Genomic DNA, 8577 nt, shown 5'->3' on the forward strand with positions numbered 1-8577 from the left:
CAAAAGGAACAAGCGAAGCAACCACTTATCTTTTCTGATGTTACATTAGCATTTTACGCCCAAAGATATTTTAATTTATTTAATGTTTTTCTGTCAAAGTAAGACCTCTAAGCGTTTTTATGTGTATAAATATTATTATCGAAGTGTTTCAGGCAATTTTTACAGTGGAAAAAATCTGAACAATGAATTGAATGCTTGAAATTTTGTGTTTGCACGAGATTCACAGCTATAAAACCATTTTAAATATTTCCGAAATGCTTTGAGAAATCTACCTAAGTGAAGGTCGTGGAACCATCGAAAACTTTCTTCATGCGTATCGTCCATCCACCTTGTTCACCAGAATTGGCTCCCTCTGATTGTTTTTCTGTTTCGAAGCTCAATATCCCGCTTAGTAATGCAATGAGTCCATTGAAGTTATTAAAAGTCACTGAAGGTCATCTCAACAGAGGTAACATGTGTATAGAAAATGCGATTAAGAACATATTTTAAAAATGTTGTCTTTTATCAACACGGAGTCAAATTTGTTCAGATGGTATACGTTTATTTAGCTTATCTTTTTCAGATAGTATTTACTTTAAGTTTTATTTTTCATATTTTGACTTTGGAGAGACCACTTGGACAAGACCCACCCACACAAATGGTGTCAACCACAGGTCAAAATGCACAGAGAAAAAAAAAAGTTCAATAAATTTGAGTTGAAGAACCAGCAACTAAGTACACATAATACCTTACTAATTTTTGTGCTTAACAAGTTTATCAGAAATAATTTTCATATTTTTAAGCTGACTTAGCTGCAATGAGCCTCTCCGATTTTTTTTTTTTTTGGGTAGTCATGCCTTCCTACTTAACGCCGCTCCCTTCGGAAAACCACAATCAAGCGCACACAGCGGTTAAAATATCTACGCAAAATCCCAAGAGACAATGAGCGGTGAATTTAATAAAAAAAAAGGAAGCTCGCAGAATGCCAGCCAAAGTTTTTCCGCCTCAACCATTAAATCGTATTATTCGCTTGCTGGCGAAAAATTTGTTTGACAGTTGTTGGCGAGTATCGAAAACGCGCCCCACAAACTTGGCAATACCGTCCAGCATTAATGGTGCGTAGAGACTTTTGCGTTGGCCGCCGGCTAATCTGCAGCAACGGCGGGAGTGGTAAGTGATTTTCGCTTGCCTTGGCGTCTTCAAGTTTGCTTATGAAGATATTCAATTTGTAGATGCGTAAAACGTAGACGGATATACTATATATCCGAGTACAGGAATATTACTTGAAATTTTTATATTTTCTTATCGCTTTTGTTATTTTTTTAATTTATTTTCAAACATTGCTGAACTCATTAGCCCTGGTATAACTTTCGCATCATATTTTGTGAAAACGTTAAGTAGCGAATGTTATTGGTTCTGTTGTTGTAACTGAAATTCAATTAAATACATTAAAACGTCAATCAAACGTCTAAGTTTGGAACAAAGACACTTTTATTGTTATTTCTTGCTTTTTGCTGTCAATACGCGCTTGAATTTCTGTGGAACACGTGCACGAATTGTCCGAAAGAATTTCGAAAATAACAAATCAACGCCAAGTTATTTTTATACAATTAAGCTAACAAATATATTTGTCGGAACTAATACGATGTACAGCTGCTGGCATACGATGCTGATATTGATATCATGGGCCTCAACAACTGCGCAGTTATTTCTGCTCTCTCCTGCTGGAAAAGGAATGATCTGGTAGTGAACGAGGCGAGAATGAAATACTTATTTCTCTTTCGACGAGCAAAGGCCAAACTCTAAAAGCCACTCATCATCCATGTTCTGATATGTGGAGCGGAAGCACGAGTCTGCGTTACGAGCTTTCGAGAGAAAGGTTCTGTGGAAGATTTATAGTCCTTTGCGCATTGGCAACGGCGAATGTCGCATTCGATGGAATGATGAGCTGTACGAAATACACGACGATATTGACACAGTTTAGCGAATTAAGAGACAGTGGAAATGCTGGCTAGGAAGCTAAAATTCTAGCAGTGGATGTTTTTCAATATTCACTTCCTCTTTCTGTCATGAAAATATAATATAAAGGAGAGTTTCTGCCAACCTTATGAGTTTTGGGAAAAACATTGACTTTTGATCCAGCACTCTTATCACTGCTACTCCAAACGGCCGACAACTTTCGTAATTTAACAGATTTCAACTCTAACTCTTAAGAGCGTATTATTGAAATATGTATCTAGTTTAGTTAGGCAAAACTATATCCTTCTACTTTTTGATATCATACGATTCGACCTTTGCTCCAAAATGGGCATTGTTTTCGATAATAACTTTTTCATTCGACCAAAATTTCTTTCCAGCCATCATTTTTTTGAGAGCTGAGAACAGGAAACTTTCGCCGGAGACCAGACCTGAAGCATACGTTGAATGCGTAAGCAATTCGAAACCAAATTCACGGATTTTTTTCCATCGCTCTCACTGACTTGTGACGCGGCGCATTGTCTTGGGGAAGCAGCACTTTCTTTTTCTTCAATTAGAGCCGGTTTTCGGCGATTTTTAAACGGCCAAATAATGTTATGTATTAGTCGTCGATGATAGGCCTCACATTTTCAAGGTCATCAGTAAATAAACTATTCCTGCACTTACCAAAATACAGCCATAGCTAATATCAAAAAAAAAATAAATAAATAAAGCAAAAACTCGGGTTTAATACTTTGAAACATTTGAAAACACTGCTACTAATAATTAACTCTTTTGTTTTTGATCAAAAGTGAACTTGCGCGGCACTCACTTTGCACAGAGCTTTTTTAAATCCAAATCCAAATCGCAGAACTTCGTTTTAAGATTATCTGACATTATTTTGGGTTTCCCCTGCGCTCACCACCGTCTTCGGTGTTCATTCCACCTCGCTAAACTTAGCGTACCAGTCTTTGATGGTTGATTTTCCGGGAGTAGAGTCCAGAAACTTATCATCAAGCTAAATTTTTGCTTCAATTGTATTTTTTCCTTTCGAAACCTTCATATACCCTCAAAAAGAAATATTTTTCCATATGAAACGAAATTCTTTGCTACCCGTTTTTTTTTTTTTCACAATGACAAAAGTTGCTTACTCAAAATGATATAATTCACAAACTAATGATTGGACAGCTGTCCAATTTTTACGCGTGCGCTTTGAAGGTCACAGCTAGCTAAAAGTCATATGGATTCAATTCTAGTGACGCCATCTATGGGTCAGATCGTTATCAGAATTCTGGTTAAACGTGATCTCCGAAATTGGTAAAAAAAAAGATGCTTCAAAGTACTCAAAAAGTCGATTCAGAATATTTTAAAAAAATTCTTAGAATTTTACAAAAAATTTGGCCGTTTTGGTCAGCAAAATTCGATTATTGATCAACTTAAAAAACTAGTAGGTCATTGTATGTTAAGCAAGATACTTAACATGCCTGAAAATTTTAATAGTGATCGGATCTGTGTTCGAGTAATCACTCAGGTTAAAAATGTAGTTTCGAAGACAGTAACTCAAAAATAAAATTTAAATATCAATTTTCAATTTTCGTATATTATATTCAAAGGTATATAACCTAAAAATGTTTTAAAGATAAATTTCATCATAAACTTAAATAAAAACATTAACAGACCTGTATAGGACCAAAAGCATCACGAGACTTTAATTATTTATTAACGTCAAAATGTCATCATTCCTTTCCTCATCATTACTAATTTCCAGTCAATTCTGGTGTTTTTGGTGAGCCCGCAACTAATAACATTTTGAAGCTGCGCAATAGCTTGAAGATGTTGAAGAGCGGCGGAGGGGAATATTGAAATATCCATTTGTTAGTTTTGGTGGTCTCCTATTATGAGTTTAAAGCTATAAAGAATATTGTCTCGAGAGGAAGCCTATTAAATTTTGTGAATGTACTGAACGGAGAAGACTCAGCGGTTTCACCTATGGCTTAATCTTTGACTTAAGGTGTTCACCTAATTATACAAACTGGGTGAAAGAAATGTGGAAACAATTAAGTAAAATTTTAAAACAATATATTATGAGCATGACTCTACCCTTCCCCCAAACCTTATTATCAGTTACTCAAAGTATTACAAAGCATTAACACTACAAAGACAATTTTTCTCAAACAACAAATCTTTTTAAGCCACTTGGATAATTGTGCGGTATTGACACCATTTGAAAGCAATAAAGTAATAATTGATTGTGGTGTGTTTACAATTATGAGCACTCACTCAAAATCGACACTTAAATAATAGCAGAGTGAGAGTAGGTAATTAATTACCTGCGGGTTAGTTACTCATACACTTATGGCTCAGGGAAAAAAGACACTTGAATTAAATATAACAACCCTTATTACGGAGTTATTACAGGCAAAAGGACATTTACACACACCTACGCAAGTCATACATGTAAATAAGTACAAATGTGTGTTTGTAGAGGTAAATGGTTCTTTGTGCGTGTGCTCGAGGGCACTTAACCTCTTTTTAAATTTCAGCTTTTTTCCCCTTTAAACCAATTGTGTCAACGCTCAAGTAAATCACATTTGACTGAGTCCTTCGTCCATGTGGAAGTGCTTGAAAGAGGTAAGCAAGAAATTAAAATAAATAATTCTAGGGAATGGTTGCATTCGAAGACATTAAAGTGAACACAATGGCATGCTATTGAAGCGTTGGTTATTAGACTAGAAATGAGAACAGAAACCATTTTTCATTGCGTGCAAGGGTGCTTATTTGTTCTAAAATATATGTTTGTAAACCCAAAAGCTTGTAACAACAGTGACTTTTGTACGTCCTCGCCAGTGGCATTTTGATTAGTACAAGGCTGTTTAATACTTGCTGAGTTGCATACTATTTGCAGACATTGTATCAGTTATAAGCAAAATATATATGTTCTTTATTCTTTTCGTATGGCAATTAAATAAGTTACTTTTGATTCTTAATTATTGCCAGAAATTAGCTTCTAACTATAATGTCCTTAGTTAGACTGAAGTTAGTTGCGTCCGAGGTTGCGGCGCTGTATTATCCTATGTCATCGACGTAAGTGAGGAGGGCTTCTTAATGCTCCTATGAGGCGGTTTTGCTTCAAGCACGTGATGATTTCTACGGCAAGACACATAATTTCCTTGTCTTTTCCCCATGTGCTGCTGGCTAGCGACTTGAGGATTTTGTGGCGGTTCTGTACTTTGTCCTGGTCGTGTGAGGAATGAAGAAGCACAGGCTGTGGAATGTCACACTTAAAATCCAAGAGTTATTGATAGTCGGAATTTTAATACCAGCGACTGAAATTAAGGTCAAGTTCGTACACCTGCTTAATTCTTCTCTATTTAGAGCTCTTCATTAGAGCAACGTCCCTTATCTGTGTGGCATTGGCTAAGCAAAACATTCGTTGAATTCGTTTTTGCGTTTAACTATATCCGTGTCCCGGAGATTGCTTCAAAAAACTAGCGGAGAAAACCTTTTCGCGCATGCTCTCATTTTTTTTTTCTATCCCGATCATGATTCATGTTTCTACGCCGCATAACAGGACGAGAATAATAAGAGACTTATGGGGCGTAAGTTTCATTGGTAGAAAGAGGAATTCGCTTCTAATTACCGGATCGTTAGATAAATTTAAACTTTTGGTAAACGCTCTTCTGCAGTAGATTTTAAAGCTTAGATTGTTTGAGGTATTTAGGCTATATCCGAAATCGAAGAAGTCGTTCTCTTTTTCAAATTTATAACAGTTAAGAGCAACATGGTTCTCAAGACACTACGAATTATTGTCAGGGTGGCCTCCTGATAATTTGTATTTTCACCTTTTGATCACCATATAAATTCCTGTTTCCTAAAAGTCTCTAAAAGTTACTACCGTTAGAAAAGTCTTAAATCGGTTGCCAAGGAAAATTAATTATCTCTGAGGATCTTGGAATGAACGTGTGAATGAGTTCAAATCTCTAACCATTCTGTAATGATGCGTCAAGGAAACCAAATACCTTCGAAAATTCTCAAGTGGAAGTGTGAAGCAGTTCGAGTTTTTATAGTATATATTTGATACTTGGTAGTTGTTTGAGCCTCGTTTAAGTATTGTTCAAGCTATCAGCGACTCTAAGGTTTTCACTAAATTATGCTGTAGAAAGCAGCCGTACTAAATGTCATTTATACATTTTACTCTTGTAGATGCATTGAGATGAACTCTCATATGTTCACATCTTTTAACTAGCTTATACTTTCCAAAAAAAAAATTAGACTTTTAGTGTTAATATGCAGGGACAGATATGAGATTATTTGGAGAGTAAAATCTAACTTTAAAACGATGGCATTTCTTCTAAAAGTTCAAGCAAGTATACTAGATACACTCAATAGACAAAAGGCAGTGAAATATTTAGATCTTAATTACAGTCTTACCGTACCCTAGATTAACCTTCTGGATAGACAAGATAGAGTAACAACGGGACGTACCGCCTTAGAAGACCTGATTGAACCAATAAACGTACGAGTATACAATTTAAATAGGGTCATGCTGGAGAGTGAAAGAATAGAAATATGCAGCAATTTTGCTACGCCTGACGTAATAACAAACTCGTTTCCAGAGCGGCCAACGACTTCTTAGAAGGGAGGAAGGGGTGATGTTGGTTCAAGTGGTATATAGTAAATCGTTTCTCTGGCGACAGCTCGGATGATGCCAAAAAAATATGCTTTGCTTTAGGTATACCAGATAGAAGGAGCTTTTATTGAGCTTTTAAAAATTATTCTGGAACCACTTGAGATCCAAATTACTTAATAAGAAAGAAATTTCAAGAGACGTGATGGACTTTGAGAAAAGAGAATAACCAATAGAATAAAATTATATATCTGTGCTTTTTATAACTAACTATATGTACTAATTTTAATTTTTTATTCGTAAAAACAAAAAATATTATATTATACATAAACAACTTGTTTGCAAGGCATAAGCCCATAATTGTCGTCGGATTTAGATCTTCGTAATGACCTGTGTTTACCAACACTTGCATTGAGCTTAATTTAGCAGTTTGACTTGCAGACGCTTTGCGACTTTTCTACTATATGCTTTTATAGCATATATTCGGAGACATATATATATATGTAAGTATATATTGCATCTATATAAGAGTGATTATATAATTGTAACAAAAATGCATAGCCTAAGTATGTCTAAGCCGACAAAGCAACAGCTACAAAACAACATTTGCAATTTTTCCGAGTTTCCTTATATGCATACATATGTATATACGTTTATAAATAAAGTAAATATGTGTTTACGATTGTCTGTAATATGTGAAGTGTGGCTTGGTGGTCGTTTGGCTGTTGTGGCGCAGTTTTTCTTTGACTGATGTTATGATGGCACTTAAGTACTTAAGCGCAAATGCATGTATGAATGTCTTCATTGCGTTTGTCTGCGCTGTGCCGCTCTGCTCTGCTCACAAATCTGCTCATTCGCCCATACGCATAGAAGGTTCTTTTTGTTGTTGTTGTTGTGTAGCGCTTTAAGTGGTAATATTCGCCAAAGTGCCGGCTAAGCGCTCTCAAACAGGCACTTAGTAAATACTTTTGCTCGTTCGCAAACTTTTTGTACATTTTTCGTATTTGTAATAGCAATTAGTTAGATGTGTCTGAGCAGATTTACTTATAATTTAGTGTATACTTTTGTGATGCTTGTGATGTTTCTCAGGGTCTTACGTAGAAAGTTAATTTGCGTTAGGTGACTATATTTTATTCGAATTCTCACATGAGCTAGAGTTTGTGGCAGCGAGTAAAGATAGGAAGTGAAGGCAGCAATTATGAAAGGTGGTTGCTACTAAGTTTTTGAACTCAGCTAGAAACATATCAGCAGGCAGATAAGTAAAGTTTATATATGTTATAGAATTAAAAACAAAAAGTAAATAATAAAAGTATACAAGTATGGTCAGTCATTGAGTATGTAAAATCTCATTGTTTTATTTACAAGAACTTATATCCTTAGCAGTAGTTGCATAAAGTTCTCTCAGCCTAAATGTAGGCCAGAAAATCTGGAATTACGCGCTGTTGTGTAAATTTTGAGAACTAAATATTTCCAAGTGTTTCCATATACGGTCGATTAATATATAAAATCGTATTTCTTTGTTTAGCAGTATCCAAGTCCTTTCAATCAGTTGTTCTATGAAGTGTGCTCAGCATGTAGGCCAGAAAATCAGCATTTTCAGAATGTTCTCTAATTGTTTCACAAATAAAGTTTTCCAAACATGGTTAGTTATTATATAAAATATTTTTGTTTTATTTGCAAACAGCTAAGTCCGTTCTTGCGGCGGTCATATAAAGTATTCTCAGCCGAAATGTAGGCCTCAAAAAGTTCATTTTTGTACTAAAGTTAAAGATTGAACTTCCGTGTTCATCTTTGCATAGTTTAATTTTTTAAGTTAAGTTTGGTCGGTCACTATCTTACTGGCATTTCTGCTATGACCATGAGGCCGTAGAGCAATTATCGAAGTTGTGCACAAGAAGGTGTGTTGGTACCATCTAAGGAGTTACTTTTATATCCTCAGCCCTTCAGGAAAATTGGCTTAAGCCTAAGCCAAATAACTGGAAGTATAGTTTCGATATCCTCAAAATAATTCAGCG

Source organism: Bactrocera latifrons, unplaced genomic scaffold, assembly GCF_001853355.1.
Source record: "Bactrocera latifrons isolate USDA-ARS-PBARC rearing strain unplaced genomic scaffold, ASM185335v1 scaffold_134, whole genome shotgun sequence".
NCBI classification, from domain to species: Eukaryota; Metazoa; Arthropoda; class Insecta; order Diptera; family Tephritidae; genus Bactrocera; species Bactrocera latifrons.